We start from the raw sequence: 16706 nt of genomic DNA, 5'->3' as shown, positions 1-16706 counted from the left end.
CAGGCGGAAGAGGAGTACGGCGCGAATCGAAACGTCGCCGCAACGGTACGGCGCACCACCGTTTTTAAGGGAAAGATCCCTAGGAGGTATATTAATGCTCATGATTTTTCCAGGAGAAAGAGCAATCGCCGGACAGTGTCCGGAGAGGTTGCCCATCAAGCCTCCGCCAGCCATGCTCCAACGTGTGGTCCGGAAGGGGAGGCGAACACAAGGCATGAGCCGGATGCTCCTCGAACGGAGGATGCCGACAGGCTATCCGCCACCAGGTCTGAGGTGGAGAGCGCTATGAATCACAGGCGCCGCCGGACAGTTCTTCGTGACGCGAGTTTCTCCCCGGAGGCGTTGAATGCCTTTAATGTGGGAGACGTGCACCTCCGTGCCGCTCAAGATGGTTTAACCAGAGCCACGGACCAGTATGTAAAGGACATACGGGTAAGGAATTTTAATAGTTATATATGCCAGTAGCCCCCGAGACTTAAAATAGTTAAAATATCTGATTTAAGGATCATTTGTTATGCAGGATCTTAGGGAGAAGAATACCCACCTGTCCCAGGAGCTTCAAGAGTGCAAGGCCCAACTTGAGGCCGCACTGGCCGCCACAGGGGGAGCCACAGAGACCCCCACTGGTAATACATACTTCGAAAAGATAAGTAGTTAATAAAGTGCGGCGTGTGCGTAAGTCTGACAATAATATTGCAGAGGGTGCCGGACTAGATCTGGACAAGCAACAGCTACTGCGCCAGCTGAAGGCCGGCGAGACGGTGCTTATGAAGGTGCAACAAGAGAGGAACAAACTCCAAGATGCCCACACCCAGCTGGGAGAAGAGCTGAAAGGTGTTCGGGCCCAGCTGTCTGGCTCCACGAAGGAGAATCAGCGGCTTCGTCGCGGCATTTATAGTAAGTGCTTGAGCAAACTCCTTTGAAAGGAAGAGTTCGGCGAGGAAGTCGATTGACAGAAATGTGTCTTTAGGTGTGCTCACAGGTCGCCCTGCGGAGGAAATGCCCGGTTCAACGGGTGACCAACTCTCCGAGCTGATGCAACTGCACGAACGTGTTCGGCAAGCGATGAGTGGCGTCGCCCAGGCCTTATGGCCATCCCGTCTCCCTACCCGAAGGCCTTGAAGGGCTTGGAGAGAAGCTTCAGGGAGCACGGCAGCGCTTCCGTCTGTGGAAGATATCGGCCTGCTGTCAAGGCGCTAGGGAGGCCTGGGCCATGGTGAAGACGCGGTACAAGAAGGCGGATCCGAACCACATGGACGAGGTCGGACCTGTGGGGCCCGATGGGAAGGAGATCCCTGTGAGCTTAATGTACGGCCAAGTAGAGTTGGCCGCTAAGTATTCCCAACGGGACTGTAAATTAGACAGCCTGTTAGACGGGATTGAAGAGGAGTACAATCAGTCAATTTGACGATGTATTTTAAAATGACATGTAAAATGCCTTCTAGTCGGATTGTAGATCGTTTGTCCTTGCGGACCTTTTCGCTTCAACCTCGGGACCCAACAGTCCGGAGTGTGTCCGAATACCCTAGTAGTTATAAAAACCGGGGCATGCATGGAGACCAGGCATAGGGGTCATTAGTGCTTTATCAGACAAGTGCCCAACTAGTTATGTTATATTACATGGTTAGTAAGAAACATCTTCCAGGGAGAATAGTTTCGTTAGGGGTTCCTTTCCCTGGGAGGCATGCCCTAAGGTGCATGTCCATACTGCGAAAAGAGCAAAAAAAGCATCTGGGGGCAGATAAGTTTAAATAAGTAATAAATCATCTTTCAAGTCACCGACCGAATATTCCCGTAAGAACGCTAGCTTTCGGCTTCACCCAGTCTGAGGTAAACATCTGGCTGACCCGGCAGTAACAATCGCAGAGGTGCTCCCTTTACCTCCTAGCCGAACAATCGGGAACGTAGGGGTAAGCACAGGAGCCAGGCAACCCAGCTTGGCCAAAACTTAAGTCATATCGATGCATATAATGGTGAATAAAAGGTACATGTGGAAGTATGACACATGTGTTGGGCATGAAGCCCGTATAAATAAGCTTCTGTTAAAGAAGCCCCAGGTATAATGAGTGCGAGTAGCACATCAAGTGTGTGCGAACAGTGCGCAGATCAGCCCGTCAAAGGCTTTTACTAAAAAAAGGAAAGGAGGAGGAGAACAAGAGACAGCAAAAATGTAAAAGGTGGACGGGGGAGGGAGACGAACTCTGAGTCCGGCGCTAGGCATAGAATCTTCGGAGACGGGCTGCGTTCCATGGGTTCGGCTCGAGTCGGTTGTCAGAGACGTTACGTAGACGGTATGCTCCGCTGGTGAGGACTTGGTCGATGATGAAGGGACCTTCCCATTTGGGCTTAAGTTTGTCCTTTTTCTTGTCCGGCAGGCGTAGAACAAGTTCGCCAACATTGTAAGTTTTGGCCCGTACTTCTCTGCTTTGATATCTTCGAGCCTGCTGCTGATAGAATGCGAAACGAGCTTTTGCCACGTCCCGCTCCTCCTCTAAGGCGTCCAAACTGTCCTGCCGATCCAACTCGGCTTCTCTTTCTTCGTACATGCGCACGCGAGGTGAGTCATGAATTATATCGCAGGGCAGAACTGCCTCTGCGCCGTACACCATAAAAAATGGTGTGAATACGGTAGTGCGGTTTGGCGTGGTCCGCAGCCCCCAGAGTACGGAGTCGAGCTCCTCTACCCAGTGCGTGTTAGATTCCGTGAGGGACCGCACTAGTCTGGGTTTGATGCCGCTCATGATTAGACCATTTGCTTGTTCGACTTGACCGTTAGTTTGGGGTGATAGACTGAAGCGTAGTCGAGCTTGATGCCCATGTTTTTGCACCAGAGTTTAACCTCATCGTCCGTGAAATTCGTGCCGTTATCGGTGATGATGCTGTGGGGGACACCATAACGGTGTACTACCCAGGATATGAAGTCTATCACGGGTCCGGATTCGGCTGTTTTAACTGGCTTAGCCTCTATCCATTTGGTGAATTTGTCCACCATGACCAATAGGTATTTTTTCTTGTGGGTTCCCCCTTTAAGGGGTCCAACCATATCAAGCCCCCAGACCATGAACGGCCAGGTGATGGGTATAGTTTTGAGGGCGGTGGGTGGCATGTGGCTTTGATTAGCAAAGAGCTGGCAACCGACGCATCGTTGGACTAAGTCCTGAGCATCTGCCCGGGCAGTCGGCCAATAAAATCCTGTACGGAAGGCCTTGCCTACAAGTGCCCGGGCTGCGGCGTGGTGCCCACCGAGTCCGGCGTGAATTTCAGCCAGGAGATTTCGCCCTTCCTCTTCGGAGATACACCTTTGAAGGACTCCGGTTGTGCTTTTCTTATAAAGTTCTCCCTCATGGACCTTGTAGGCTTTAGATCACCGGACTATGCAGCGGGCCTCATTTTGGTCTTCGGGGAGTTCCTGCCTAGTTAAGTAGGCTAGGAATGGTTCCATCCACGGGGAGATTACTGCCATTATTTCGTGGGCTGAGGGTGTTATTTCATTGGCTGAGCCACCGACTGTGTCAGAATGTTCCGTGTTGGGTGGCGCGGTTGGTTCTGGGTTGCTATTTCCAGACTCCTCTTCCCATAGTACGGATGGCTTAAAGAGCCTCTCCAGGAAGATGTCTGGAGGGACGACGTCGCGTTTTGCGCCGATGCGTGCCAACATGCCAGCTGCCTGGTTATTATCCTGGGCTACATGGTGGAATTCGAGTCCTTCAAACCGAGCTGACATTTTTAAGACGGTGTTACGATAGATTGCCATTTTCGGATCCTTGGTGTCAAAGTCTCCATTTACTTGGGATATTGCGAGGTTTGAGTCCTCGCGCACCTCTAGGCGTTGAATACCCATGGAGATCGCCATCCGGAGACCATGTAGAAGGGCCTCGTATTCGGCAGCATTGTTAGAGTCCGTGTACATTATTTGAAGTACGTATTGGACTGTGTCTCCGGTTGGGGATGTCAGTACGACGCCAGCCCCCAAGCCGGCCAACAATTTAGAGCCGTCGAAATGCATGAACCAATTGGAGTATGTGCCGTACTCTTTAGGCAGTTCGGCTTCGGTCCATTCGGCGATGAAGTCGGCCAACACTTGCGACTTTATAGCTCGCCTTGGTTTGTAGGTTATGTCAAATGGTAAGAGCTCAATGGCCCATTTTGCAATCCTGCCCGTCGCGTCGCGGTTGTTTATGATGTCGTTGAGAGGAACTTCGGAGGCCACTGTTATCGAGCACTCTTGAAAGTAGTGTCGCAGCTTCCGGGATGCCATGAACACCGCATACGCTATCTTTTGATAATGTGGATACCGGGACATGCATGGAGTTAAGACAGTGGATACATAGTACACTGGTTTTTGAAGAGGGAATTTATGTCCTTTTGTTTCTCGTTCGACGACGAGCGCTGCGCTGACAACTTGATGTGTTGCCGCGATATATAATAACATTGGTTCGCCTAGGTTGGGCGCGGCCAGGACCGGATTTGTTGCTAATATGGCCTTTATTTCTTCGAGTCCGGCCATGGCAGCATCCGTCCACTCAAAGTGTTCGGTGCGTCGGAGGAGGCGCTAGAGAGGCAATGCCTTTTCTCCCAAACGGGAGATGAAGCGGCTTAGAGCCGCCATGCATCCAGTCAGTTTTTGTATTTGTTTGAGGTCTTTTGGGATATCCAATTGTGACAGAGCTCGGATCTTGGCTGGGTTTGATTCAATTCCTCTACCGGATACGATGAAGCCCAAGAGCTTTCCGGCTGGTACGCCGAAAACGCATTTTTCCGGGTTGAGCTTAATGTCATATGCTCGGAGGTTGTTGAATGTGAGCCTCAAATCGTCTACTAGAGCTTCGATGTGTTTGGTCTTAACGACCACATCGTCTATGTATGCCTCCACTGTTTTGCCGATCTGGGTAGCCAGGCATGTCTGAATCATGCGCTGATATGTTGCGCCGGCATTTTTAAGTCCGAAGGGCATTGTGTTGAAGCAGAATGGTCCGTATGGAGTAATGAATGCTGTTGCGGCCTCGTCTGTTTCCGCCATGTTGATTTGATGGTATCCGGAGTATGCATCGAGGAAACACAATGAATCGTGCCCCGCTGTAGCATCGATGATTTGGTCGATGCGGGGGAGGGGGAAAGGATCCTTTGGACAGGCCTTATTAAGGTCTTTAAAATCCACATATAGGCGCCAGGATTTGTCCTTTTTTGGTACCATTACTAGGTTCGCTAGCCAGTCCGGATGTTTTATGTCTCTGATGAATCCGGCTTCTAGTAATTTGGCTAGCTCCTCTCCCATTGCCTGTCTTTTGGGTTCGGAAAATCGTCGAAGGGCCTGTTTGACTGGCTTGAATCCTTTTAGGATATTTAGGCTGTGCTCTGCCAGCCTGCGTGGGATTCCTGGCATATCTGAAGGGTGCCAGGCAAAAATGTCCCAATTTTCCTGAAGGAATTCTCGTAGTGCGGCTTCTACATCAGGGTTTAATTGTGTCCCAATGGAGGCCGTCTTTGAGGGGTCCGTTGGATGGACCTGGAATTTGACTATTTCATCTGCTGGTTTAAAAGAGGTGGACTTAGATCTCTTATCGAGTATCACATCGTCCCTATTCACCATGGAGCATAGTGCGGTGAGTTCCTCTGCCGCTAGGGCTTCGGATAGTGCCTCTAGGGCTAGTGCGGCTATCTTATTTTTAGTGCAGAGTGCTATGTCCGGATCACTGACCAGAGTAATGATTCCATTGGGCCCGGGCATTTTGAGCTTCATGTACCCGTAATGGGGTACAGCTTGGGAAATTGTGAATGCCTCTCGCCCTAATAGAGCGTGATATCCGCTGTTGAACGGGGCCACTTGGAACGTGACTTCCTCGGACCTGTAGTTGTCCGGCGAGCCGAACACCACATCTAGTGTGATTTTTCATGTGCAGCGTACTTCCCGACTAGGGATTATTCCTCTAAAGGTTGTGCTGCTTCGCTCAATGCGGCTCCAGTCTGTTTCCATTTTCTGGAGGGTTTCCTCATAGGTGAGGTTTAATTTGTTGCCGCCATCCATGACTACCTTGGTAAGACGAAAACCGTCCACTATTGGACTGAGGACCAATGCGGCTGGTGCTCGGGCTATTCGGAATTTAGGTTCGTCGCTGGCATTGAAGGTGATAGCCGTGTCGCTCGATGGATTTGTTGTTGCTACTTGGTAGACTTCGGCGAGGTTGCGGATTGTTTGTTTCCGCATATTATTTGATGCGAAAGTCTCGAAGACTGTTAATACCGTACTGGTACTGTTGGGGTGGTTCTCCGGGGCTAGAAGACCTTCGCCACTTTTGGCCACCTGCCGCAGTATCCAACATGCTCTAAGGCTATGAGTTGGAGTGGCGCCCTCTGTGCTATGAATTTTGCAGGATCCATTGAGCCATCCCTCCAGTACGGTTCCATGCCCTATGAAGGGTTTGTGCTTTTTGGTATTTAACCCAGGTGTCTGTCGATGATGCACCCTATTATTTCGGACTGGGTCTGTGTTCAGGGCCGGATTATCCCAAAAATTGATTTCGGCTTTCCAGGCGCTTTCCATCTCACAGTACTTTCGTACTATGGACGCCAAATCAGCGAAGCGTGTAATTTCACAATGACTTATGGCGTTGAGGATTCCCTTGTCCGTGCAATTATTGCAGAAAATTAAGATTGCGCTTTCCTCACGGCAGTCCTTTATCCTGTCCATAACCAGGAGGAATCTGGCCCAGTAATGATGTACTGTTTCATTGGGCTCTTGCCGTATTTGAGATAGATCGCTTATGTTCGGGTGGGCGGGTGGAATTAAATTCGGAACCCCGCCCAATCTAGGGCTCAAAGGCTGTGGAGCTTCCGGACTTGGAAGCTTGGATTGCTGGACGCTGTCCAACGAATCTAGTCCGCTGCCTGACTTTAGGTTCAGTACTCGATTGACGTCCGTCCCTCCGCGGGAATCCGGTATGGGGGGATCGGGAATCCGGACATAACTGGTTTTTAACATAGAAGAAGAGTCGCCGCATTGTTCTTCTACCACAGCAACATGGTGGGAAGCCTGGGGGGAGTTAATTTCTCTCAGATCGGTTTTAAGCCCAATCTGATCGTAGTCTGTAGCGACTCCCAGGGCGGCGATGCGATCCAAGAGCTCGTTTATAGAAGAGAGCTCCATCGGATCCAGCTACTTGGCGAATTCTGAGTTGACGCGAAGATCGCTTTTGATGACCCGAGAGGTCATCATCGAAGCGTTGGCCGAACAGGCGGTCATAAGAAAACCACCTAGTCGGATAGCTTGACCGGCGGCCAAAGCTCCTTTGGCAATGGTACCGTCTTTAAAGACGGGAAGAGGCATCCTTCCTGATTGCGACGGCATAGAGGAACTCTCAATGAAAGCACCAATGTCGGTGTCAAAACCGGCGGATCTCGGGTAGGGGTCCTAAACTATGCGTCTAGGCGGATGGTAATAGGAGACAAGGGACACGATGTTTTACCCAGGTTCGGGCCCTCTTGATGGAGGTAAAACCCTACGTCCTGCTTGATTGATATTGATGATGTGAGTATTACAAGAGTAGATCTACCACGAGATCAAGGAGGCTAAACCCTAGAAGCTAGCCTATGGTATGATTGTTGTTGTGTCCTACGGACTAAAACCATCCGGTTTATGTAGACACCGGAGAGGGCTAGGGTTACATAGAGTCGGTTACAATGGTAGGAGATCTACATATCGTATCGCCAAGCTTGCCTTCCACGCCAAGGAAAGTCCCATCCGGACAGGGACGAAGTCTTCAATCTTGTATCTTCATAGTCTTGGAGTCCGGCCGATGATGATAGTTCAGCTATCCGGACACCCCCTAATCCGGGACTCCCTCACTAGTTCTCTAACCTATGTGAATTCTGATAGCCTCTATGGACTAAAACCCTCTGGTTTATATACACACCGGGGGGGCTTAGGGTTGTACAGAGTTGGTTTGTAGACGAAGGAAATAACATATCCGGACACCAATCTTGCCATCCATGCATATGGGAGTCCTACCCGGACACGGGGGGAAGGTCTTCTGCTTGTATCTTCACGGCCCATCAGTCCGGTCCATATCAAATAGACTGAACACCCGAGGACCCCCCCTAATCCAGGACTCCCTCAGTAGCCCCTGAACTTGCCTTCAATGACGATGTGGTATTCAGCTTGTGTTTTCGTATTTGCAAGGCAGGTTCTTCATCATACTTAGGACGGATGACAGCCCGGCCCTGACCTTTTCGTTCTGCCTTTATGGCTCCTTCCCTATCATCGCCTCGATTTCCATGCGTCAAGCGAATGTGAATGGTCCATAATGACCATTTAGAGGTACGCCCCTGACCACAAAGGGACAGCACCTATATAAAGAGGTTAGATCCCCAAGTGTCATCCACATCATGCAGAGAACATTAGGGCTAGCAACGAAAAACTTCAAAACATGACCAGTGCTCCTAGCACTTCCTCGCGCCCTCATGGCCCTCAAGAGGGGGATTGGCGGAGCTGCTCAGTGTCTCATCTTCAATTGAGTCGACTTCAGGCACAAGTATATCTCCCTCTCGCAGATCTAGTCTCTGTGCGAGCGGGATTGGCCTCGATTGGCAATGATGTGCTAGCAGAAAATTTCCCCAACCCCAATAAGGAGGAGAGGGTGTGATTTGTTTCGTTTCATCTGCGAGGCTTAGGATTTCCGTCCCATCCCTTTTTAGGGGCCTATTGGAGTTTTACGGGATCCAGCTGCACAACCTCACCCTAGGTTCGATTCTACATATCTCGGGTTTTGTCGCTCTCTGTGAACTGTTTCTAGGTTGCAAGGCCCATTTCGACCTATGGAGAAAGTTTTGCCTCGTCCCTCATCGAGGGGGTTCCATATTTGAGGTGGGCGCTGAAGTACGACGCATAGCCGGATCAGGCTACCCTGTTGGAACTCCCGAGGTATCCAAAGAATGGTCTTCGGAATTGTTTTACATTGAGGACTTCCCACTTCCAGACCCAGTTCGGCGCGGCCTTCCCAAATTCTCTAGTGCTCCTTTGAAGAAACACCCCAATGGGCGCCCCTGGAGTCCCAAGGAGGAAGATAGTGCGGAAGTAAAGAGGTTGGTCAGCAAGGTCAGATTGCTTGCTCATTCCGAGCTAACGATAATCGAAGTCATGGCCATCGCAATAAAATGATGTATTCATCCCCTTCAATCCAGAGTAACTCCTTTATGGTGTTACAACAGAGAGGACGACGCATCTTGTTACAGACGCAAGGGCCCGGATACCCCAACCGAACTGGCCATAATCCTAGTCGACCAGTACAAGGGGGAGAAAGAAGACTTCCTCCGCTTAAACTACCGAGAAGGCTTTTCCATGTACAACCCCATCGAATGGGTAAGCTTTTGATTATTAGCACTATTGTACCTTGTTATCTAGGCATGCTAATCAAATTGCTCTTATTGTCTTAAAACAGTCATGGAGGAAGGAGGTCGGGAACATCTATTGTCCCTCCCCACAGCCAGAGGATCACGCTTGCAATGAAGACCTCGACTTCTGTGATGATCCAGATATATACATAGAATTCGATGATGGGGTATTTTATCAGGAGAGCCTTGATGGCTCGGAAGTGGCTATTTTAGCGGACTACCCCCACCTTTACCCTTTCTCAATTGTAAGTACTCAAAAAGCTTCCTCAAGAAGAAGCCCCTACTTGCACCTTATCCACTATATTAAATTGTATTTCATAGGATCGGCGCTCGACAAGCCGTACTGCGTCAAGAGCGGTCTCTACACAGGGCGATCGCTCCAAACAAAAGGAAACCGGGAGCGATATCGAGCCCCGTCCTTCTTCAAAGAGGTATGTCCTTTGATATGTGCCTAAGCATGAGATCAGATTGTTAAACTTCTTCTTTAACTTTATTTTAGGAGGAGCAGGCGGCAAACTGTAGGATAACACCCTGTTAGCCAAATATCAACTTATCTGGCATCGGACTCGTCAACCAGGACGAGGGCTGATACAGTGCCAGATCTACCCCCACATGAGGATTCGGATGACATATCCGTCACGAATTCTAAGGTGGAGAGAGTGATGAATCATCGTCGACTGAAAGAGACCATGCGTGCTCCAGTCTTCACTGAACAGGAATTTACCGAACTCAGCTCCATGGATGCATATATCGGAGTCCTGCCGGACTTGCTGGAGTTACTCAATTGTTTTCAAAGGATATACAGGTAATAGGTTGCGCAAATTTAATAGATATATGCCAGTAGCCCCCGAGACTTGAAGCGGTTAAGCCAACCGATTTAAGGATTGTTATGACCTGCAGGTTCTCAGGGAGAAGAACAACGCGCTGTCCCAGGAGCGGAAAACAAACCAGACAAAGCTGAATGTCATTCACCACAGAGCTGGTGGAGATGAAAAAGGCCACAATGACCACTGATCAGAAGAACAAACTTGAGGAGGAAAAGGATAAACAAGCCGAAGAAACAAAGATTTTAAGGCTTGGCTATCGGCCGCGCAGAAAGAAAATAAGAAGCTGAAGGGCGGCATATTCGGTATGACCTTTTGAACCATCCAAAGGACTTTATAGTATCCCATAGTTCGGATTGTCACAACTTTGTTGGTGTAGGTCTGTTAACCGGTCGGCCTGAAGAGGAAGTATCTGGATTTCGAGGCGACGTGCTGAAGGAACTGTCCGTGGTGCATGAATGAACAAGGAAAGCTATGAGAAGCATGGCTAAAGCCCTATGGCCATCCGATGCCCCTCCAGAAAGTATTGAGGGTTTGGTGAACCTGTTCAAAGGTGCACGACATCGTTTTGAGCTATGGAAGTCGTCCGCTGATGTCTACTACGCAAATTTATTCTTGTAGGCTCGTGTTGGGCCTCCAAGCGCAAAGTTTTGTAGGACAGTAGCAATTTTCCCTCAAGTGGATGACCTAAGTTTTATCAATCCATGGCAGGTGTAGGATGAAGATGGTCTCTCTCAAACAACCCTGCAACCAAATACAAGAAATCTCTTGTGTCCCCAGCACACCTAATGCAATGGAAAACTGTATAGGTACACTAGTTCGGCGAGGAGATGGTGATAAAAGTGTAATATGGATGGTAGAAATATATTTTTATAATCTGAATAAATAAAAACAGCAAGGTAGCAAATAGTAAACGTGCACAAAAACGGTGTTGCAATTCTTGAAAATGAGGCCTAGGGTCCGTAGTTTTGCTAGTGCAATCTCTCAACAATGCTAATATAATTGGATCATATAACCGTCCCTCAACATGCAACGAAGAATCGCTCCAAAGTTCCTATCTAGCAGAGAACATACGAAGAAATTGTTTGTAGGGTACGAAACCACCTCAAAGATATTCTTTCCGATCGATCTATCCAAGAGTTCGTACTAAAATAACATCAAATAATTTCAGGTTCATAATACTCAATCCAACACAAAGAACTTCAAAGAGTGCCCCAAGATTTCTACCGGAGAAACAAAGACGAGAACGTGCATCAACCCCTATGCATAGATTACCCCAATGCCACCGCGGGAATCCGCGAGTTGAATGCCAAAACACATATCCAGTGAATCATTATGATACCCCATTGTCACCACGAGTATTCATATACAAGACATATATCAAGTGCTCTCAAATCCATAAAAGTATTCAATCCGATAACAATGAAATCTCAAAGGGAAAAACTCAATTCATCACAACAAGATAGAGAGGGGAAAACACCATATGATCCGACTATATTAACAAAGCCCGCGATACATCAAGATCGTGACATCTCAAGAACACGAGAGAGAGAGAGAGAGAGAGAGAGAGATCAAACACATAGCTACTGGTACAAACCCTCAGCCCCGAGGGTCGACTACTCCCTCCTCATCATTGTGGCCGCCAGGACGATGAAGATGGCTACCGGTGATGATCTCCCCCTCCGGCAGGGTGCCGAAATGGGGTCTAGATTGGTTTTCGGTGGCTATAGAGCCTTGTGGCGGTGGAACTTCTGATGTAGGTTAACCTCGAGGTTTTTTGGAATATTTGGTGATTTATAGGGCAAAGAGGGGGCGTGAGAGGCCACCGAGGTGGGACAACCCACCTGGGCGCACCTGGCCCCCCAGGCATGCCCTGGTGGGTTGTGCCCCCACGGGGCACCTCCCAGGTTCTTCTCTGGCCCATTGGATGTCTTCTGGTCCATAAAAAATCCACAAGAAGTTTCGCGGTGTTTGGACTCTGTTTGATATTGATTTCCTGCAACGTAAAAAACAAGCAAAAAACAGCAACTGGCACTGGGCACTTGGTCAATAGGCTAGTCCCCAAAAATGATATAAGTTGCTATAAAAAGATTGTAAAACATCCAAGAATGATAATAAAATAGCATGAATACTTCATAAATTATATATACGATGGAGACGTATCATCCACATGCCGAGAAGGTGCACGAGAGGCATGGGAAATGGTGAAAACACGCAACACTGGACTTGATCCGAATCATATGGCCCGAGTTGGACCTCAGGGACTAGACGGAAAAGAGATTCCCGTGAATTTGGTGCATGACCAAGTGATGATAGCTACAAAATATCTGCAAGAAGACTATAGTTTAGATAGTCTTATAGATGGCATAGACAAAGAGTAGGCGTTCGTTTTCTATCAATGTACCTTTATCATTGAACTGATCTCCAACTGAACATGTCAAAATTTGTCATCGTGGGATTTCCTCCGAACCAAGAAGGTGGAGTGTTTCCGGATACCATGTGAGAATGTAAGAAACATTCATTATGTCCAGAAACCTGGCAATCCAGTCATATTGCTCAAACAGACAAAATTTGTTCTGGGAGTTATGTTATATTACCTCTTTAACGTAAGAAACATCTTACAAGGAAAACAGTCCCGTTAAAGGTTCCTTTCCTTGGGTTGGCGTGCTTAATTAAGCGTGCCTAGGCTTTATTCCGAATTACGGGGAGCCTATCCCATATATTTTTAGAAGAATTACGGAAATGTAAACAATCTGTCGTTGTTTGCCGACCAATTATTCTCTTAAGAACGCCAGCTTTCGGCTTCACCCGTCTGAGGTACAGGTCCGGATTACCTGGTTGTAACAATCACGGAGGTGCTCCCTTTACACCCTAGCAGAACAATCGGGAACGTAGGGTACAAACACAGGAGCGAGGCAACCCAGCTTGGAAAAAATTAAAGTCATAGAGGTGCATATAATGGCACAAAATTTGTATATAACAAACGATATAGACAATGTAAGCCACAGGCTTTTAGTAATAAGATTCGTCAAAGAAGCCCCCAGTCATAATGGGGTGTATACATTTAAAGATGTGTACCCTTAACAGTTCGGTAGATCTGAACATACCCTGGGGAAAAAGGGAGAATAAACAAAAAAAGGAAGAAGGAGCCTAGTCAAAGAAACATAAAGGAGGCGGCTGAGCTAGGCGTAGAACAATCGAAGCCGAGCAGCGTTCCATGGATTTGGCTCAAGGCGATTATCCAATGCATTATAAAGGCAATAGGCTCCTCCTGTGAGAACTTCATCTATGATGAAGGGGCGCTCCCATTTTGGTTTGAGATTGTCCTGCTTCTTCTCTGGGAGACGTAAGACGAGATCGCTGACGTTGTATATCTTGGCCCACACTTCTCTGCTTTAATATCGCCTGCCTCGTTGCTGATAGAATGCGGAACAGGCCTTTGCAGTATCACGCTCCTCTTCAAGCCCGTCTAGGTCATCCTGGTGATTGAGCTCGGCTTCTCGCTCTTTGTAAATGCGCACTCGAGGTGAGTCATGAATAATGTTGCAGGGCAAGACAACTTCTGGACCATACACCATAAAGAAAGGTGTGTATCCGGTCATCCGATTAGGCATGGTCCGCAGCCCCTAGAGCACGGAATCAAGTTCCTCAATGCAATGCTTATCTGACTCCTGCAGGGAGCACACCAGTCTGGGTTTAATGCCGCTCATTATCAGACCATTGGCCCGTTCAACCTGGTCATTAGTTTGAGGGTGGTATACAGATGCATAGTCGAGCTTAATGCCCAAGTTAGCACACCAGTTTTTCACCTCATCGGTGGTAAAATTGGAGCCATTATCAGTGATGATGTTGTGCGGGACACCATAACAGTATACCACGCCGGATATAAAGTCGATCACTGGCCCTGCTTCAGCCATTTTTACTGGTTTGGCCTCTATCCACTTAGTGAATTTATCCACCATTACCAGTAAATATTTATTTTTGTGGCTTCCCCCTTTAAGGGGTACGACCATATCTAGCCCCCAGACCGCAAAGGGCCAAGTGATGGGGATTGTTCGTAAGGCAATGGGAGGCATATGACTTTGATTGATGAAAAGCTGACATCCTACACAACGTTGCACCAAGGCTTGTCTATCTGCCAGGGCCGTTGGCCAGAAGAAAACTGTCCAGAAGGCCTTTCTTACAAGGGCCCGAGCTGCGGCGTGATGGCCGCCCAGACTAACATGTATTTTAGCCAAGAGTTGTCGTCCTCCTCTTCGGAGATGCACCTTTGGAGGACTCCAGTAGTGTTTTTCTTGTATAGTTCACCTTCGTGAACTTTATAGGCTTTAGAACATCGAACTATGCAATGGGCCTCATTTTGATCATCAGAAAGCTCCTGCCTATTAAGGTAGGCCGGGAAGTGTTTGGTCCATGGAGCAATAACGGCCATGATTTCCTGGGCGGAGGGTGTTATTTCGGTACCCGAACCCCCGATGGTATCCGTATTGTGTTTGGCTATTGGGGGCATGATCAGGTCTGGACTAGTCCTCTCTCGTCCTGCCACACCAGGTATGGCTTAAAGAGCCTTTCCATAAAGGTATTAGGCGGGACGGGATCGCGCTTGGTGCCCATTCGAGCAAGGATGTCCGCTGCCTGATTACTGTCTCGAGCAACATGATGAAACTCGAGCCCTCAAACCGAGCTGGTATTTTTATATGGCGTTTCGATACGCCGCCATTTTTGGATCTTTTGCATCGAACTCTCCATTTATCTGGGATATTGCAAGGTTTGAATCACCGCGCACCTCTAGGTGTTGTATGCCCATGGAGACAGCCATTCGGAGACCATGTAGAAGTGCCTCGTATTCGGCTGCGTTATTGGAGTCTGTATACATGATTTGCAGCACGAAGTGGATTGTGTCCCCCGTGGGGGATGTCAAGATGACACCAGCCCCCAGACCGACTAGCATTTTAGAGCCATTGAAGTACATGATCTAGTGGGAGTATGAACTGTACTCTGTAGGGAGCTCAGCTTCTGTCCACTCAGCGATGAAGTCAGCCAGCACCTGAGATTTAATAGCTCGGCGCGACTTGTATGTTATTTCAAATGGTAAGAGCTCAATGGCCATTTAGCTATGTGCCGGTGACATCCCTATTATTTATAATGTCATCGAGTGGTACTTCGGATGCCACCGTGATCGAACACTCTTGAAAATAGTGTCGGAGCTTTCGGGATGCCATAAAGACAGCGCAAGCTATCTTTTGATAGTGAGGGTATCGGGATTTGCATGGGTAAGGACTACCGATACATAGTATACTGGTTTTTGGATGGGGAATTTATGTCCCTTTTCCTCTCGTTCAATGACGAGTACGGCGCTCACTACCTGGTGAGTCGCCAATATATAAAGCAACATAGGCTCGCCAATACTTGGAGCGGCTAGGATTGGGTTGCCTGCCAATAACGTTTTTTTAATCTGGCTGTAGCCGCCTCCATCCATTCAAAGTCGACAGTGCGTCTAATCAGTCTATAAAGTGGTAATGCCTTTTCTCCTAATCTGCCTATGAAGCGGCTCAAAGCTGCCACACACCCTGATAGTTTTTGGACCTGCTTTACGTTTGTTGGTATGGCCAGTTGCGACAAGGCTCGAATTTTGGCTGGGTTTGCTTCGATTCCTCTATTGGATACAATGAACCCGAGCAGCTTTCTGGCTGGGACGCCCAAAACGCATTTTTCCGGATTGAGTCGTATGTCGTATGTTCGGAGGTTGTCAAATGTGAGGCAGAGATCATTCACCAATGAATCAACGTATTTAGTCTTAATAACCAAGTCGTCCACATATGCTTCCACTGTCTTGCCAATTTTTTTCCAAACATGTTTGAATCATGCGTTGGTAAGTGGAACCGGCATTTTTAAGCCCAAAAGGCATAGTGTTAAAACAGAAAGGCCCGTACGGGGTAATGGACGCCATTGCATCCTGGTCTGACTCCTTCATCTTAATATGATGGTATCAGGAGTAAGCATCAAGGAAACACAATGAGTTGTGTCCCGCGGTCGCATCGATAATCTGATCAATGCGGGGTAATGGGAAAGGGTCTTTGGGGCAAGCCTTATTAAGGTCTTTGAAATCAACAAAGGCGGCAAGATTTATCCTTTTTCGGCACCACGACCAAGTTGGCTAGCCAATCCGGGTGTTTTATTTCTCCGATGAACCCGACATCGAGTAGTTTAGCTAGCTCCTCCCCCATAGCTTGTCGTTTGGTTCAGAAAATCGCCGTAGCATTTGCTTTACTGGTTTGAACCCCTTGGTTATGTTGAGGCTATGTTCGGCCAATCTGCGAGGGATCCCGGGCATGTTCGAAGGGTGCCAAGCAAAGATATTACAAATTTCGCGCAGGAATGCTCGTAGGGCGGCATCGACCGCCGGATCCAGCTATGCACCGATGGACGCTGTTTTGATAGGATCCGTCGGGTGCACTTGAAATTTAGTTATTTCATCTGCTGGTTTAAAAGAGG

The sequence above is a fragment of the Triticum aestivum genome, chromosome 7B, assembly GCF_018294505.1.
Source record: "Triticum aestivum cultivar Chinese Spring chromosome 7B, IWGSC CS RefSeq v2.1, whole genome shotgun sequence".
Taxonomy (NCBI): domain Eukaryota; kingdom Viridiplantae; phylum Streptophyta; class Magnoliopsida; order Poales; family Poaceae; genus Triticum; species Triticum aestivum.
The sequence above is the reverse complement of the archived record's forward strand: the minus strand, read 5'-3'. Positions refer to the sequence as shown.